This window comes from Protopterus annectens, chromosome 1.part0 (assembly GCF_019279795.1).
Source record: "Protopterus annectens isolate FY-2018-M chromosome 1.part0, PAN1.0, whole genome shotgun sequence".
Lineage (NCBI taxonomy): Eukaryota > Metazoa > Chordata > Ceratodontiformes > Protopteridae > Protopterus > Protopterus annectens.
Genome location: NC_056725.1, coordinates 1,349,104,346 through 1,349,123,383, shown reverse-complemented (window position 1 = coordinate 1,349,123,383; position 19,038 = coordinate 1,349,104,346). Strand labels below are relative to the sequence as shown.

Genomic DNA, 19,038 nt, shown 5'->3' with positions numbered 1-19,038 from the left:
GTAAGGACACTTTATATGTCTCATTACCCCTCAGTACAGCACTGAAACCTAAAGGGAAATTAGACACTAGAGGAAAAATAAATACTGCTCCAGACCTGTTCTAAAACATATATCTTTTGCATAAAAATCAGATGTTTAACAATTGGATACAGCTGTGAAATCTGCCGTTTGCATTTAACACGAGTCAGTAAAAAAGGTCTTGTACACATTTAAATCACTTTGGGTTTAAGCTCCTTAAACAGACAATAGAAATATTAACTACCATTCATAACATTAGAACTGTTACAATTTTATAATAAGGTACAACTGAGGCTAAATAAAAGCTTTATATATTTTTCACATTTTCTTAATATTAATAAAAGTTGTTTGGTTTTTAAAATGCAATTTCCAGTAACAAAGTGTTAAAATCAGAATACTGTTAATATACAAACAACAGACTGATGCTACCAAAGTGTGATCAACTACACAAATGGTTGTTCTAAGGAACAATTTTTTTCTTTATTGTATTACACAATTTTCTTTCTACTAACAAAATTGCTTACTAACAATGGAGCTTTTCTTCCCGGGCCTCTGCTGAAAAAGGGATGTTATGTTCATAGGTTGGTACTAGGCTATCGGCCCTAAGGCTTATACAAGCCTAGCCATAACAATTCCCTGTCTATTTCTTCCCACACCATTTACTTCCATGGACCCCTGTCTAGCAGGGAGATTGATGAGATCCCCGGGGTGAATTTCCTTTCTCCCATCCAATCGTCAAGGTTCCTTTTGAAGAGGGCCAGAGAGGCACTCTGCTTGACATGTATGGGCAGTCTATTCCAAAGTCCGGGAAGTCTCTGGGTCAGGAACCTATACCTCCAGCATGTTTTGTTCATTGTGATGACAAGGTTTAGATCCCTGGAGTGTGTGGCTCTGAGGGATTGGGATTTCTTTAAGTGTAGCATGTCCAACAGCTCTGGGTTTGACATGGCCTTGTATGTTAATCAGTGATCGCCTCTGCGTAGACGATATGCGACAGAGTATAGCTGGAGTTTTTTAAGGTGGTTAGCGTGGGGCATCTGCTTTAGGCCTGTGATTCTTTTAGTGAGGTATTTCTGCAGCCTTTCCAGTTGTTCCAGATGTCTTGAGAGGTGCATACTAAATGGGGCGCTGTATTATATAATGGGTCTAATGAGGGATGAGTACAGTGGGACACAATGACCTTCTTTTTTCTGGATGAAAAGCCCTTAGTGATGAGGTGTGCCACATAGAAGGATTTCCTGACTGGTTTGGTGATGTGGTTATCGAAGGCGAGACCACTGTCCACCTGTGTCCCTAAGTCTCTTAGCACACTTTTGGTGTTTAGTGTACTGCCACCTATGTGGTAATTCACGGGTACATGTTTTTTTCCCAAAGGGGATAACTATACATTTCTTGGCCCTTTTGTAGAGTATCCACATCATTTGGGGATTCAATACTGGCTCCCAGTTTGCAGTCATCTGCGAAATTTGTTAGCCAGAGTCCCTTAGTTTTGGCCTGTACTTCAGAGAAGTAGATGCCAAACAAGAGCGGTCCCAGGACTGAACCCTGAATTACTCCACTTGTCACTTGTCTGGAGCTGGATTTGGAGTCAGCTACTTTTACAGTGTGGGTTCCATCAGGAAGCCAGCTGGCAACCCATTGAGTGACGTACGGATTAATGCCCAGCTTAGTAAGTCTATCTATGATTCCAGAGAGGGGGGTGGTGTCAAAGGCTTTGGCGAGGTCCAGATAGGCTGTGTGGACAGCCTTACCCTCGCCCACGGCTCTGAAGACTGACTCGAAGAAGTCAATCAGGTTCAGGAGATAAGATCGGCCCTTCACGAACCCAAACTGGGTGGGGTCCAGTGTTTGAAGGCTGCCAATGTCTTTGTTTATAAGTTCATGATAATATGTTCCATGGCCTTGCAGATCAGGCTCGTCAGACTGATGGGGCGGTAGTTCCTAGGATCCAAGGTGGATCCCCCCTTGTGGAGTGGGATAACTGTAGCTGTGCGCCACTCAGTGGGCATGAAGCCTGAGGTGAGGCTATGATTAAACAGGACACTTAGGTGAGGTGCCAGTTCATTTTGTAGTTCATGTAGTACACAGCCCGGGATGTCATCTGGTCCCATGGATGCTGTATTCTTAGCTTTAGAGAGTGCATTTTTTACCTGGGTGGCTGTTATTACTGGAATTTGGCAATCTTCCGGTATTAAGATGGGCCGTTTTAGGGGGTGAGAGGGGGTTGAAGTTGGCACTGAACTAATCTGCCAGGATATTGGCAATATCCTTGGGATCAGTATATTTAATGCCATTCTGTTGTAGCTCAGAGCAGATCTGAGCATTGCCATTGAGATTCTTGACATAGTTATAGAATGTCTTGTGGTTGTCTTTGGAATCTTTGGCGATTTTATTTTCGTAACTAGCTTTGGAGGATTTTATGAGGGATCTCCGCTTCTTACTGAGGCTGGTAAGGGAGTTTTTTGCATCCTGGGGTTTTCCTCTTTTCTGCAACAGTTTCTTCCTTTTGTTGTAAAGTTTATTTATGGCAGAGGACCACCAGATTGGCTTCCTTTTTTTGGAGGAGAGCATCTTGGTTCTATTTGGGATGGCACGATTCATGCATGAGTGGATGTGCTTGTACAGTGCCTTAGCGTAGGATTCAGCAGTCGAACTTTCAGTTCTCATCTGCATGGGTGTCATGAACTTTGTCACTTCTGACTTGAGTAGCATGAAGTTGGCTTTGGAGAAGTTTTTTACGGAGGTTTCCTTACTGGAGGGTGGGATGTGGATGTTAAGGGTGATTAGCTTATGGTCAGACCTGACCAACGAGGGGGTGACCATAGGTGTGGAGCATCGATTTCCCATGTTGGTAATGACCAGGTCTAGGATATTGCAGCCCCTGGTGGGATTATGGATTAGTTGATCCAGGGCATTGGAATTTATGAATTCCAAGAACCGTTGGGCAAAGGTGTTTGTACACGAGTAGTTTTCTCAGTTAATGGCAGGGTAGTTGAAATCACTCAGTACTAGGGTGTTTGGTTGTATCTTAATATGTTCCAGTATGTTTAGAAAGGTGTAGTGAGAATCCTGGGGCATGGTGGGGGATCTGTAGCAACCTACAACTTAGATTGCAGTCTTACCTAGTGTTAGCTGCACCTAGAGAATTTCAGATGCATTGTGTTGGGCAACTAGCCTGGTAATGTGAATATCCTTGATGAATATGGACACTCCTTCCACCTTTAGTGTTTCGGTCCTGGTTTGGTGGCCGAAACGTGTGGTAAGAGTTGTAGCCTGGTATTGCAGGGGTGCTCTCTGGAGCCTTGAACCAGGTCTCAGTTACTGCACAGATATCAATGTTCTCCATTTTTAGGAGTGCCTCGAGAGAGAGTGCATTTTGAGGTTTACACTTCTAGCATTGAATAGCATTACCTTCAGAATTTGCATGCTTGTACCTGTTACGGCGGTGGTTTTGTCTTTTGAACTTTGCCTAAAATAGGCATTATATGGGCAAGAGCTTTAGCCAGTAACCTGAATCCCAGGGGAGACAGGTGCAGACCACCTGTGGCAAAGCATCGTGGTCTGTCGATCATGTCATCCCAGGCAGACAGACACTGTATCCCCTTTGAATGACATCAGACGCTTAGCCAGTTGTTGAAGTCAATCATTTTGTCCTTATATTGTAGTATCATTCTGGGCAAAGGCAGGATGCTACTCAGGGCTAGGGTCATACCTGCCTGGGCCACATGATCCAAGAGCTCTTCCATGTCTCTTCATGTAGTCCAGGGAGGTACATCTCAAGTCATTCACTCCAACATGGACAATGACAGAGTCATATTTCTACTTGTTGTGGAGTGACTTGAGTGCATGTGTTATGTGGTGGATCCCGGCACCTGACAGGCAGCTGACTGTAATTTTCTCCTTGTTCAGCCTGGTGAGTGGGACAGCAGTGTATCTGACTACAGAGGCACCTATGACTAAAGTGTTACATACGTTGTCTTGCCTTAGGGGCTGTTGCTGGGTGGCACACTGGTGTTGTGAGCTATGTCACACTTTGGTTATGACTGATGTTTGCTTGCGTTTCAGCTTCGGAGGTCCTTGTTGCTTGGGCAGGTTATAGTTAAGGGCCTCTGCATATGTGGATTTAATGTTGCTATGTGTGGGTGTTGGTGATGTGGGTTTAGAAGGGCAATGTGTTGCTCGAGGTGTAGTGCGGGTGTTAACCTTCTCCTCGACTGACTAGCACAATCTTGTGTGGAGAGAGCTTTGCTTCCAGTTTGGCTATGTAAGTGCATCTCTCACAGGTTGTAGTGTTGGGTGGTAGGAGGAGAGGGTTGTCTGTGTACATGAGGCAATTGCTGCATTGCCCCAGTATGCCCAGATTCACCAGGTGGACAGGAGAAATCACTGGAAGCAGACCCTTCCACATGCCTGGTTTGGTGCTTTTTTTGTAAAGTGCAGGAGCTGTTTTCCCTTGCCTTAGTAAGGTACTTTGCAATTATAGACTGTTTAGTGCCAATGATTAATTTCTCCTTATTAACAAGGACAGGTGAGTGCTTGTATCAGTTTAAGGCTTCCTAGTGCTTTCCAGCAGGTATTAGAGCAAGTGCTAGTCACAGGGATGCTTAAAGTTAAGATAAAAAAATGGTTTATCCTTAACACTGCATTGTGCACTAGATAAGTTAGATGTGAAAGTAGGTAACTTAAGTTTTACCTGTGTAAAAAGTTAAGTTTTAGTGGAGACTCACTATTTTTAAGACAGCAAGATAGACTGAAAGGGGGTGGTCACTTCTGTATTCTGGTACTAATGAATACAGTAGGATGGAGAAATAAATTGTCCATCTCTCCTTCCTTTTTTCTGGTTGGGTTCGGAGCCAATCTCGGCTCTGACCCGGCCACTTCTGAAGCTCGAAGAGTCCTCACTGGCTTGAGGCTAGCCTCTTATCCCAGCATGCTTAGCGGTAGCTACTCAGATCTTGTTTGCCACTTGCAGTGTCGTGATTGTCTTCTGCTGGCTCAGGCTAAGTAGTGACTTGCTTCTACAAAAATTATTACTGTTTAAGGCTAAATTTCTTCAGAGTTTACTGATTACTCCTTCTATATCCCCGCTATCCTCGTTGCTTGTTTTTTACTGTTGTTAGGCCTTCATTTTCTCTCAGGCCTTTACCTGTGTGTTGTAGTTGTCGGTGGCCCGTTTTTCTTGAGGGTTGTTCTCTTGTACTGTCATCACTCCTTGCTACCTAGGGAGAAGCCATTTTAGTTAGAGGCCTTCTCCCTTTGGGAGCAGTAGCCGTTTAACTTAGAGGCTATCCCCCCTCTTCTTCCTCTCTTTTCTTCTTTAAAAAAAAAGAACAAAAAAAAAAAAAAAAAACAAGCACTCTCCAAGTTGTTAGTCCTGTATTTTGTGGTGTTTATAATGTCTAAAGAAGTGGGAGTATCCATATTTATCAAAGATACCCACACCTCCAGGTTAGTGGCACTGCACGAAGCATCGGAGACCATCCATGTGCAACTAACAGTGGGCAAAACTGCCTTTCAGTTTGCAGCCTGCTACAGACCACCCTCCCAAACACAGGAACCTCACTCGGCTTTCCTGAGAACACTGGAGAATATGAAGGTCTCTCCAAACACCATTATATTGGGTGAATTCAACTGCCCAAACATTGACTGGGAAAACTACTCAAGCCCTGATCTGGTCATCACCAACATAAGGTCTCTATGTTCCACACCAGAGGTATACCCCTCATTGGTAAGATCAGACCATAAACTAATCTCACTGGACATCCATATTCCGTCCCCACCCCTAGCCAAGGAAACCACGGTGAACAACTTCTCAAAAGCAAACTTCACACTTCCCAAAACTGATGTGGAATCCTTCAAAGCCCACGGGCCAGTGGAAAATACGGCCCAAAATGCAGAATCTTTTACAAAAGCATTCTATGGACACCTACAGGAATGCATGGAGCATGCTATCCCAAATAAAACCAAGACTCATTCCTCCAAAGGCAGGAGACCTGTCTGGTGGACCCCGGCCATAAATAAGCTATACAACAGAAGGAGAAAGCTACTACATGATAGAGCAAAATCCCAAAAAGGGAAGGCGTCTCTGATCAGTACTAGCAAGAAACTACGATCCCTCATAAAATCATCTAAGGCCAGCTTCGAAAGAAAAATTGCACAAGACACTAAAGATAATCACAAGGCCTTCTTTAGTTATGTCAGAATCCTGGGAGGCAACTCCCAGATATGCTCTGAGTTGGTGCAAAATGACAAAAAATACACTGAACCCACAGACATTGCCAGCATCCTGGCATAAAGGTTCAGCGCAAACTTCTCTCCCCCTTCCCCCCCAAAAGAGCAAATGTCTATCCCAACAGAGTGTAGCCTTCCTGAGATCACAGATGCACAGGTGAGAGCTGCCCTATCCAAAGCAAAAAACACAGCATCAATGGGACCAGACGGTGTCCCGAGCTGCATCTTACACGAGCTCCAAGAAGAACTAAACCCTCATATAAAGTCACTGTTCAGTCTCAGCCTTACTACTGGATATGTACCCAAAGAATGGCGTACAGCAACAGTGGCCCACTCCACAAGGGTGGTGCCACAACAGACCCCGGAAACTATCGCCCTATAAGCCTGACTAGCCTGGTCTGCAAAGCTATGGAGCTTATCATCATGGAAATTATAAACAAAGACATTAGGAACCTCCACACACTGGAACATACCCAGTTCAGCTTTGTTAAGGGCAGATCTTGCCTCTTGAACCTGGTTGACTTCTTTGAAACAGTTAACAAAGCCATAGATGAAGGGAAGGTAGTCCACACAGCCTAAATGGACCTCACAAAAGCCTTCGACACAATACCCCACTCAGGCATCATAAATAAGCTCACCAGCTTAAATATCAACCCCTATGTCACAAGATGGGTTGCAAACTGGTTCAGGGATAGAACCCACATGGTCAGAATAGCAGGTGCCATGTCAGACTCTCAATCAGTTACAAGTGGCATCCCACAAGGCTCAGTCCTAGGACCTCTCCTGTTTGGTATATATTTCTCCGAGGTACAGGCTAACACGGGTGGACTATGGCTGACCAAGTTCGCACATGACTGCAAACTGGGTGCCGTAATCTACTCTCCGGCTGGCACAAGCATCCTCCAAAAGGGTCTCACAGAGACAGATAACTGGTGCCACAGCCATGGCCTAAAGCTAAATGCCAAAAAGTGCATAGCCATCCCCTTTGGGAAAAACAAAGTGCCCACAAATTACCACATAGATGGTAATTCATTAAGTACGGAAGAAGTAATTAGGGACTTGGGGACCCAAGTAGATAGCAATCTCTCCTTTGACAATCACGTTGCCAAAGTGGTTAGAAAGACCTTCTATATAGACCACCTTATCATGAAAGGATTCACATCTAGATCAAGAGAGGTCATTGTGCCCCTCTACTCATCACTTATCAGGCCCATAATTGAATACAATGCCCCATTTGGGATGTACCTTACCAGACACCTGCAGCAACTGGAAATACCCCAAAAGTACCTCACCAAGAGGATCAAGGGGCTCAAACAGATGCCCTATGTAGTTCGGCTAAAGAAACTCCAGCTCTACTCAGTTGCGTACTGCCTACTGACAGGCGATCTGTGTCTGACGTATAAAGCCATGTCCAACCCAGAATTAATGGACATGCTTCACCTCAGGAAATCCAAATCCCTTACAGCTATATGCTCCAGGGACTTGAACCTCAGCACAGAAATAAATAGGACATGCTGGAGGGACAGATTCATATCCCAGAGGCTCCCCTCACTCTGGAACAAAATCCCAATCCATGTTAGGCAGAGACCCTCACTGACCCTCTTCAAGAGAAATCTTGACGAGTGGATGGGAGATCGTAAGTTTACCCCTGGGATCTCTTCTGTGTCCCTGCTTGAAAGAGGTACAGTAAACTAACCTTAAAAGGGCTACCTTCTGTGACCTACTATACAGAGGCACAGTCAACTAATCTAAAAGGGTGGCAAAAGCCAAACACACTCTAGCTAGGCTTATAAATGCCCTAGAGCAGACAGCCTAGTATCAACCTATGAACCTATGAACCTAAGCATTCAGGGTTAAAGAAATGCGACTCGTGTTGCCAGAAAATATCCCTTACGGATGGGCACATGAGTTGTGTGCACTGTCTAGGGGCGGTCCATCTGCAGGACTCATGCCCTGTTTGCCATGCCTTTAGCACACGGGTTTTGCAGGAGAGGTGCAAAAAGCTTATTTTGAGAGGGTTATTAAAACCCCAGGTTGAAGTAGCATCGGACACTCAGCCCTTAAAAAAATCAGATGACAAACCGGCATCTTTGTCGGCTCCACCTTTGGTGACAACAAAGTCTAGACCCAAATCTTCAGAACCTTCGGAGTGGATTCTTGGCTCTGAGAAGTCTTTCTCTGGCAGCTTCCATCAGTGTCTTCGGAGCTGTCTCAGACCCAAAAGAAATCTAAATCTCCTTCGCTGGACTTGGTGAGATCTGTGCCTCAGTTTCCACTATTGCAGTCAGTGGCAGGTAGTCACCAGTCCTTGGCCCACTCCTCTCGATCATCCAGGAGTTTATCGGATGATGATGTGGAGAGAGTGGTGAAGAAGACACCGGTATTTGCTAAATTGTTGTTGAGCCCAGCCCAGAAGGAAGTGGCGCCATTGTTCGAACCATTCCCTGTCTCTATTCCTCCTTCAACTGCGTCCATTTCGGAGTAGGAGTGCATGGAAGTAGCAGTGGTGGAACCGTCAGTTCCGACAACCCTTGCCTTGTCGGTTCGGACATCCGCTCCATCTTCCTCGACAGTCTACCCTGTCAAGGGGTCTGGGTGCCAAAACTCTCTTGTCAGCTCCGAGGGGGTGAAGTGGCATCCGACCCTTGTCTGACCCCGGTCTCCCCCCCCAGAGTTTCGGCGCAGGTGAGTTCACTCCCACATCTGCCTCGGAGCCGTCTCCTTTGATGTGGAGGATGTCTCCAGGCTCCTCGGAACCTGAGCCTCCCTCCGTTCCGGACCGTGGTTCCTTTGAGGTGATGAGGAGTGTGCTGTCTACCGAGACTGCTCCACCCTCTGCTCCACTGGCTCTGTCCCCATTGATACCGGTGTCTGCCTCGGATCCTCCGCTCCGTCCCAAGCGTAGGGAACCAATGCCCCAGGACGCCCCACAGGGCGACATCTCTTCTTCCAAGACCTCTCCTGAGCATGCCTCAGAGGAGGTTCCCAGGAAGAAAAGAGTCCGTCACTTCTGACACGGACTTGGATGACTCGAAGGGTCCCTACGGTCTCCCTCTGAGGATGTCTCATTCTCAGACATCCTGGAGATCCTTAGGCAGAGGGGAAACTGGAAGTCCCTTGCCCCTTCTGAGGATGAGTCCGTGTACCTCGAAGCATTTGGTTCCCGACCCTCCACCTACTGAGTGTCTCCACCTTTCGACCCACTAGAGACCATGGAGCCCATTCCGAGAAGTCCTAACAAGTTCATGACTGCACCAGAGGACAAGACATTCCTCTCTAAAGGCGTGCCAGTTGATGCTATGGTGGTGGCAGCAGCCACCAAGAAGCAACTCGCGGCGACTTCCTCTTCTATCCATCTGCCAAATTAGGAGTCTAGAGCAATGGATAGATTTGGGAAGCGTGTTCTTTTCAGCGGCTTTTACTCTTTGCTCGCTGAACTATTTGACACATTTCACAAGACTTCAGAGGGATCTTCCTAAAGAGCTGGGAGATACCCTCTAGGATGCTTCAACTGAGTGAGCGGTTTCCAAGTCAGCTAACCAGCTAGCGACCCTAACCTCCACGTGCTTGATTTCTTACGCAGCAGATGGAGTGAGTAGGGCTGCAGGCACAGGAGTGGTTCTTCGCAGACACTCCTGAATGCGCCTTTGTCAATTTGCGGAGCCCTTCAAGTCCTCCTTTACGAGCGCCCCATTTGATGACTCAGCCTTGTTCGAGAGGCTCTTACAAGGAGTGAACAAGATGGCAAAACTCACTCTGCCGTAGGAGTCCGTTTTTCCACTCCATCCTGGCGTTATCCCAAAGGCCAAAAGAGTGGTAAAATGTGGTTCCATAAATCCCAGGGAGCTTCAGGGGACACTCGTGGAGATAATTCCCCCCAAGGGTAGAGGGGGAAATAATAACGAGAGATGCCGGCCTTGCGGCAGGGGGGGTCCACAACTGAGCAAAAGGGATACATTCTCTGCCAGGCCCTTTCAGAATCCCTGAAGGATTGCCTGGCTGCCCACCTCTGGAGGCAGTCAGGTGGCAGAATATCACTGTACACAAAAGCCTGGTAAGATATAACAGAAGATGCGTGGGTACAGTGCATAATACCCAGGGGTTACAAAATTTCCTTCTCCCAAACACCCCCAAGAAGTCAAAAACGATAAATCCCAGATGTTCCACCCAATCTTCGGGATCAAGCAGCCTTGGAAGTAAAAAGTTTGCTGCAAAAAAAGAACCATTCAGGAAGTGCCCGCAGACCACATCGAATCCAGAACTTAATCAAGGTTCTTTTTAGTTCCAAAAAAAAGACAGGGGACTGGAGACCTATTCTGGATCTCAGCAAGTTAAACAGGGCAGTAAAGAAGACTAAGTTCTGCATGGTGACACTGCAGTCCATTCTACCCTTTTTGGGTCAGGATGATTGGATGTGCTCTATCGCTCTCCAGGATGCATACTACCATATAAAAATGGACAGGCAGTCCAGGAGACATTTATGCTTCTGGCTGAGAGCCAGTCATTACCAGTTCACTCACTACAGCCCCCCCCAGGGTGTTCACCAAATGCATGGCAGTAGTGACGGCTCACCTGCGACGTTTGGGATTCCAGGTGTTTCCTTATCTAGATGATTGGCTCCTCACTGCCACCACGAGCAACATCTCTTAAGGGCCAGGAACCACATGATTCACACTTGTGCACGTCTAGGAATCGCAATAAACTATGAAAAATCTGCCTTGTTGCCCTCTCAGTGTATTACTTTCATAGGCGCTCAACTAAATACAAGAGGCATGATAGCCAAGCTCCCACAGGAAAGGGTGCTTACCATTCGATGTCAGGTCTCTCTCCTCTTGTCAAAGTCAAAGGTTCAGGCACGGTTAGTCCTAAAGATCTTAGGCTTGATGACAGCTGCCACTACTCCAGTCCCGGTTGCTCATTACCACATGAGGATTTTGCAGTGGCTCCTTTTCACTCAGTGGTCGTATCAGGATCTACCAATGTCACACATGATCTTAATCACGGATGCATGCAAAAAAGATCTTCAGTGGTGGTTCCACTCTTCCCTAGTCACTCTAGGCAGACCCTTTGTAGCCTCTCATCCGGTAGCCACAGTGACTATGGACGCTTCCCAGATAGGGTGGGGTGGGAGGCATTATCTGGGATAAACAGTCCACGGAACTTGGCAGCCTCACGAGTACCATTTGTACATCAATGTCCTGGAGATGAGAGCGGTGTTAGCACTTCATGAGACTCTTCCTTTGGGCCATATAGCAATTCAGACGGACAACATGTCAGTGGTGTGGTACATCAACAAACAGGGCAGAACCAAATCTCACCCCTTGTGCCAGGAGGCCCTTCAAGTATGGCAATGGTCGATTTCCTCTCAGCATTTTCTGGTTGCAGCGCACATCCGGGGGAAGTCCAACATGATAAAGGACAAGCTCAGCAGGGCAATTCTCATGCCCTATGAGTGGTCTCTGAAACAAGATGTGGTGGATATGATCTTCCGCAGATGGGGCCAGCCATGCTGTGATCGTTTTGCTTCACACCTAAACAACAAATGCACCAGCTACTTTTCCCTAGTTCTCCCACCGGGACAGTCACCCAGAGATGCACTTATCCACGATTTGGCCCCCTGGGATTCTTTACGCCTTTCCTCCCTTTCCTCTAATTCCAAAAGTTCTTCAGAAAGCAAAGTTGTTGAGTCGCAAGCTAATCCTCATTGCCCCTTACTGGCCTCATCAGATCTGGTTCTCATTCCATTGGCATTACCTGCAAGAGGAGCCTTGGATTCTGGACCCGGTTCCAGACCTCCTGACACATCAGTCGGGCGCTCTTCATCCCTCCATTCAAACTCTGAAGCTGACAACTTGGTTTGTCCACTTCCAGTCCTAGCCAGACTTCCGGATAGCTCACCTATGGTTCAACATATTTTAGTCTCTTCTCATAAACCAACTACTAGGAAACTTTATGCTAGTAAATGGAAGATGTTCTCTATCTGGATCAAGCAAAATGACATTGATCCATTTACAGCACCAATTTCAAAAATTTTGGACTTCCTGGCGAAACCTTTGACAAAGGAGCAGCAGCTGCCATGATTCGAGTTCAACTGGCTGCTATTTCCAATTTTCATGTGGGTATTCTAGGTTTTAATGTCATGTCCCACAAGCTATATAGGGCCTTTTTGAAAGGTGCTACCCTATTAAGGCTTCCTATCCGAAAACCTCTCCATCCTTGGGATTTAAATTTAGTACTAGCGGCTCTAATACTCCCTCCCTTTGAACCAGCTGCTTCTTGTACTCTAAAATTCTTATCATGGAAGATCCTCTTCCTGACTGCAATTACATCAGCTAAGCGAGTTTCCGAGTTACAGACACTTTCAATCCGCCTGCCTTATATGATTTTTCACAAGGATAGAGCATCTCTTAGAACAAATCCCTCCTTTTTACCAAAAGTCTGTTCAGATTATAATTTTAATCAGTCAATTGAACTCCCTGTGTTCTTTCCAAATTATGGCAACAAGGCAGAGTATAAGCTACATCAATTGGATGTCCACATGCAGTTACGATTTTATCTTCAAAGAACCAAGGACATCAGAAAATCAAATCAGCTGTTTGTATCCTTCTCACAGAGTAAGCAAGGCTCACCAGTTTCCAAAGTGACTTTGTCAAAATGGCTGTCCAATACTATTACTTAGTCTCAGGATGTGTCTGTCCTGGGAAAGGTAAGGGGACACTCTACTAGGTCCTTGGCTACCTCCATAGCTTTTCAAGCCAGGTTTCCTTTAGATACTATTTGTGTGGCAGCAACATGGGCTACCCCCCATACCTTCATTAATCATTACAAAGTGGACATGGCCTCTCGGAACACGGCATATTTTGATTCCACGATTCTGAAGTCTCTTTTCCAGTGAGCCACCCAGGATTTAGGTGCTGGGGATGCTGTCCCAACCAGAAAGAAGGAAGGCAAGATGGACAACATAACATAAAGAAGTTATGTTATTACCATAACGCTCCATGTTTGTTGTCCTTTATCTCACCTTCCTTCTTGCGTCCCTCCCTCCTTCCCCCACCTTGGATGATGGAGATGAATTCCCTTTTTGGCTGAGTTTCCTTTGTTTTCAGCTGTTGGTATAGTCCTCGTCACCACTGTTGTTCTGTTTTTTTCAGTACAAGGAAGCAGTTTTGTTTGGTTACCTCCTTTATTTGGTAATTTATAGTTCACCTATCTAGAGGTTAGTTGTCACAAACAAGATCTGAGTAGCTACCGCTAAGCATGCTGGGATAAGGGGCTAGCCTCGAGCCAGTGAGGACTCTTCAAGCTTTAGAAGTGGCCGAGTTGGAGCCGAGATTGGCTCTGAACCCAACCAAAAAGAAGGAAGGCGAGATAAAGGACAACAAACATGGAACGTTATGGTAAGAACATAACTTCTTTTTTAATGCCCAGTCGGACTCTCCCGATAAACAAATGTAAAATAAAATAAATAAAATTCATGTTTTAATGATTCCCGACTGTTTTATGCATTTCTTTCAGCAGATAATTACTAGTCATAAACCATGTCTACAGAATATGTATACCTTTCTCAGGAAACATCAGCCTTGCTTTGTAGATTTTATTATCACTTCCATTGCACTCCACTTCATCCTTTAGAATTACATACTGCATGTTGCCCAGATATGTAATCACTTTTTCAGTCTTTCTGCTGGTGCTGTGACCATCAGCTGCTATCCTCGTTAGCGAATTCAGGTTACCACAACACCTCCTTGTGCAGTATCATCTTTGGTGCATGTCAGGCTTCTAAATACACTGTCATGTTTTGCTTTTCAGCACTGAGTACATCCTAATATTCTTGCAGTTAGTGTGTGTTTCCTGACCTCTGTCAGGTGAAGCACCTTCTGATGTTGGAGGACAGCACTGCACCATCTCCCTGGTAAGAACTTCAGAATAATTTTATTTAAGAGCTTATACACTGAACACTGAATAACATAACGTGTAACATCAGTAAACATAAAATATATTAAAGCATTAATGAATATAAACAATAATACAAACATTAACACTATTTATTGTCAGCAATCAAAGCTGTTTAGCTGGGTCATAAGTGAAAGCAAGATCAAGCAAGCAAGATTTAGGGGGGCTTCTTAAAGCAAATCAGATGGAACATCCCAAAACCATAGAAGTAAGCACAGGCACTAATCAGCAAACTATCACAGATTCCAGATGGTTTTAACCATATCCAAGGAACTTCCACGTCCTCTGACTACCACATTATCACTGATGTTAGGGAATCCTTTTATAAAGACACATGACCCGGGGTATATTTTCTAGATCAAAGGGACTCATTATTCCCCTCTGTTCAGCCCTTATCAGCCCAGTTATAGAGTATAATGCCCCTTTTGGTGTGTACTAATCTAAGCACATGACCAACTTGAGAGGCCACAGGGTTTCCTAACTAAGACAATCAATGGCATGTCCATCTTGAGCTATCTTGACCTCCTTAAAGCCTTCTCACTCTCTTCTGTGTCTTAGCAACTTCTGAGAGAAGACCTCCGGCTAGCCTAGAAAGCCTCGAAAGATCCGGTCCTATGGAACCTCCTTCACATCCACAAAAATAATAACACACTAAACAGTCACTCCAGTGATATGAACATACCCCTTAACAGTCTAGATTTTCCCAAAATGTCAGGTTTTTCCCTCATATTTTTGATCTGGTCCTTATAGAGGAATGACATACATTTCAGTTTCATGTCTGACATCCTTCAGAAAATGCATGCTAATGTAAAACCTGCTATTACAGCAACAAAGACTGTCCCTGTTTTGGGCCTTCATCCCCCCCCCCCCATTATTTTTGGTTTTGTCCAGAATTCTTGCACTAAGAGGTTGAGAGGTATGGATTTGAACTTCCACCATAGACATCTGTCATGGAGAATATCTCTCTCATGGAACAGACTCCCCCTGGATATAAAACATAGTAGTTCCCACCCAATATTAAGTGAAAACCTGGAGAACTGGATGTGTAATCATAAGTACATCTCAGCTCTAGCCCCTTAAGCCCTTACGGAAAAGTGACATAATTAGGTCCACAGTAACTCATCCTGTTGGAGAACTGATACTAATTCATGTCCTGGTAAAGTCAATGTCAGATCATGTGGCTAGGCTAAAAATGGTCCACTGGATTAACAGGCTAGTATGAAGCTATGATCCTATATGCGTACAGTGATACTTTATCTTTTAATCAGCAATTAAACTGAAAGGAACTTAAAGGGCATTGGAAATATATACTGAGCTTAATTTGATTCAAAAGAGTCTAGAAATAGCAAACCCATGAGGCTTTTGTCTATAAAACTCCCACTTCCAGTTCTTTTCCCTCTGGTTTAGACTTTGATTTCCAAATTCTTGTAGTGTTTTTTTGGCAGAATTAAACTCAAAAAGACCTTACTACGTCTAAGCAATTCTGACTGTCTATCACAGCTTAAAAAATGTCTTTGTTACACTAATTTTTCTGACCGAATACTCTGCAGGGAATTTTTAAAGTCTACCAACTCATTACATTCCCAAAAAATACTTTTCCAATTACCATTTTCTTCCCCATCGCACCTCCATCATTTGTAAACTACCCGAAGAAAAATTTGTTGAAGTCTGCCTGGGTATAAAATACCTATGCAAACACTTCCAAGCAGAAATGCTAAATCTTCTAGACTTTGTTGCATATTTGGGAGCCATACACATATCCTTCCATTGTTTCTTTGTGAATTGCTTATCCAGTCTCTATTCCCAATCCTTTCTAACCTCCTTTTACTGATTCCTATAGTCATCGCAGGGTATTTTAAGTGCTATACTAATTATCCCTTCCTCTACAAAGCTTCTTTTCTGTTTTAAACAAGAAACATCTTTATTAAATTATCACTTATGACATAGCAACCATACATTTATATAAATGAAAACAAACCATACTCACATCATTTTACCTGTAAACATTATGCATCACTTATAATCTATCAAGTCACTGTCAGTCAAACATTAAATAGCTCATTCAAATCCTGTCTTCTTTTAAACCTCATTCCTCCTCTGCATGCATTGTTCCCACAATTTCCATTTTCCCCATGTAATTTGCTTCTACCCTTTTCTAAATTACCCAATTCCAGTTGTTTTATCTCTGTTACTATATTCACTACTTCCAGTACAGCTGGTTAGAGTTTGATTTCCATTTTCTAGTAATTGCTTTTTTGGCAGCCACCATAGACTCAACAAGGCCTTACTATGTCTAGACAATTCCGATTCTGTATGGTAGCTCAAAAAAATGTTCCTTAGTCATACCAACTTTATCACCTAGCATTTCTCTATGAAGCTTCTTGATCTTAAAAATGAATGGAAATAAATGGCATAAAGACCACAAAAAAGGCCAGTTTGTACAAATGCTGTTATTTGAACAAATCAGGAATATGTTGTCTTAATTTTAAAAAGTCTTGTCCGGAAAGCTGTAATGATAAATTTTAACAAATATGAGTTCAAGTTCCTCAGTTGTAAGAAACACTTCATTTATGACATGAATGATTATAATTTGGAGAACTGGTTACTTGGAACAAGTCAAATACTCCTATCAAAGACCACACACGATGCAAAACATTCACTGGGAGAAAGTTGTCACTTTCAATACCGGTCACATTTGTAAAAGTAGGCATAACGCATGGGAAAACACACAGCAAGTACCACACAAAATTCCATCAAAAAACAAGACACTCCTGTAAAGTTTTTTCTGTTGTGTGTGAGGTTTAGTTGAATTTTTTTCATTTATTATGTTCACAAATCTCTGACTGTAAATATTGCTGTGATTATTTTACAAACTGAAAATCCAATAAAAACTTAAAAAAAAATCTTAAGCATTTTAAAGAAATATCCTGTGAGCTCTAGGACAACTGATAAAATAAGAAGTTATGTACTCACCATAACGTTCCATCTGAGTAGATAAACTTCATTTGTCAGCAACCTGTGGGTATCGGATCCGACTTCGGATCCGTGCCGGCAGTTTTCAACAGCTTAGATCCGAGCTCCTAGCTCCTCCCTCTACCCATAAACCCCTGACTGACCTCAGATCAAGTTTGCACCCAAGCAGCAACTGCTACAAACTTACCAATTTCAAATGTCATCTCTGAAGACAGCAAAAGTGAATAATCGAAGGTCAGGGGGAAGGAGGGGGGGATGGTTGCTGAGAAATGAAGTTTATCTACTCAGATGGAACATTATGGTGAGTACATAACTTCTTAATCTGAAGAAGTTAACTTCATTTGTGCAGCAACCTGTGGGACAGAGTCCCCAGCTACCTGAATCTTGGGCGGCCATCATGGAAGGATGTTCCAGAGCACTGCAGAGCCAAAGGATGCTCTCCCTCTGGAGATAATATCCTGCTTATAATGGTTGATAAAGGTGTGAGATGAGGCCCAAGTGGCGGCCAAATAAATATCATCTAAAGGTACCCTGGATCTAAAAGCAGCAGAGGTAGACATAGATCGGGTAGAGTGGGCACGGACTCCCTGAGGCGCGGGCCTACCAGAACTTTCATAAGCCAAAAGAATATATTGCGAGATCCATCAAGACAACGTAACTTTGGATACTGATTTACCCAAATTCTTTTTGGCAAAGGAGACGAACAACTGGTTGGATTGCCTATGACCAGATGTCCTGTGAATATAGAATCGAAGTTGTCTATGCACATCCAACGAGTGTAGTTTGTATTCTCCTTTGTTGTGATAGTTGGGAAAGAAGACTGGCAGATTAATGGACTGGTTGATATTAGATTCAGAAGCAACCTTAGGGAGAAAGGAGGGATTGGTCCTGAGGTAGACTCTATCCTTGTGGAAGGTTAGATACGGGGGTTTGACACAAAGGGCCTGAATTTCAGAAACTCTTCTGTCAGAGGTGATGGCGACGAGAAAGTCCATCTTCCAAGACAAATACTTGAGTTCCACTGAAGCTGCAGGCTCAAAGGGGGGAGCTGTCAAAGCCTGAAGCACTAACAACAAATCCCACGGAGGTACCACTTCCTTTACCGGAGGTCTGAGCAGGAAGGTGCCCTTCAGGAAGGTCTTGCACAGCTTTGAAGTGATCAAGGGACACAAATCATGTCCGACATGGTAGTGAGAGATAGCTGCTAGTTGAACCTTGACAGTGGAACAGCTAGCTCCCTGGTGAAATAATCCTGATAAGAAGTCTAGCACCGCAGGTAAAGGAGCTGTGAAGGGATCCAAGTTTTGACGTTCTGCCCAGATAGAGAAACGTCTCCATTTGCTACTGTAAACCTTCCTAGTAGAAGACTTGTGGGCTGCAACTAAAATAGCTTTGACTGGGGAAGAGATGCCGGGAGTCCTGGCTAGGAGTTGAACTGGAGCAGCCAAGCTGTGAGCTTGAGGCTGTCCAGGTTCGGGGTTGGAAGACCCAGAGGGTGGGAGATCAGATCCGGGAGGGGATCTAGAATCCAAGGAGGATTCACCAGATGAGACCAAAGGTAAGGAAACCAGGTTTGACGAGGCCAGAATGGGGCAATGAGGATAATCCTGCTCCCCAACCGACTGGCTTTCTGCAGAAACTTTAGCATCGAGGGGAGAGGTGGATAAGCATAAAGCAGACCGGGAGGCCAAACATGCACCAGAGCATCTCTCGGGGATTCCCCGACTTGGGGAATTAAAGCAAAATAGCTGTTGCATTTGGTGTTTGAGGGAGAGGCGAAAAGATCGCAACAGGGCTGCCCCCATTTGGCAAAAATCTGATTCGCTACGTGCGGATTGAGAGACCACTCGTAAGGGGAAAGGA

The 19,038-nt window shown here is 44.5% G+C and overlaps 1 protein-coding gene across 2 annotated transcripts in view; it reads right to left on the bottom strand.

Moving 5' to 3' along the window:
• The window catches only part of WASF1 (WASP family member 1), a 1,915,084-nt gene that overhangs the window by 750,426 nt on the left and 1,145,620 nt on the right, over positions 1 to 19,038 (bottom strand). The window lies entirely within an intron of this gene.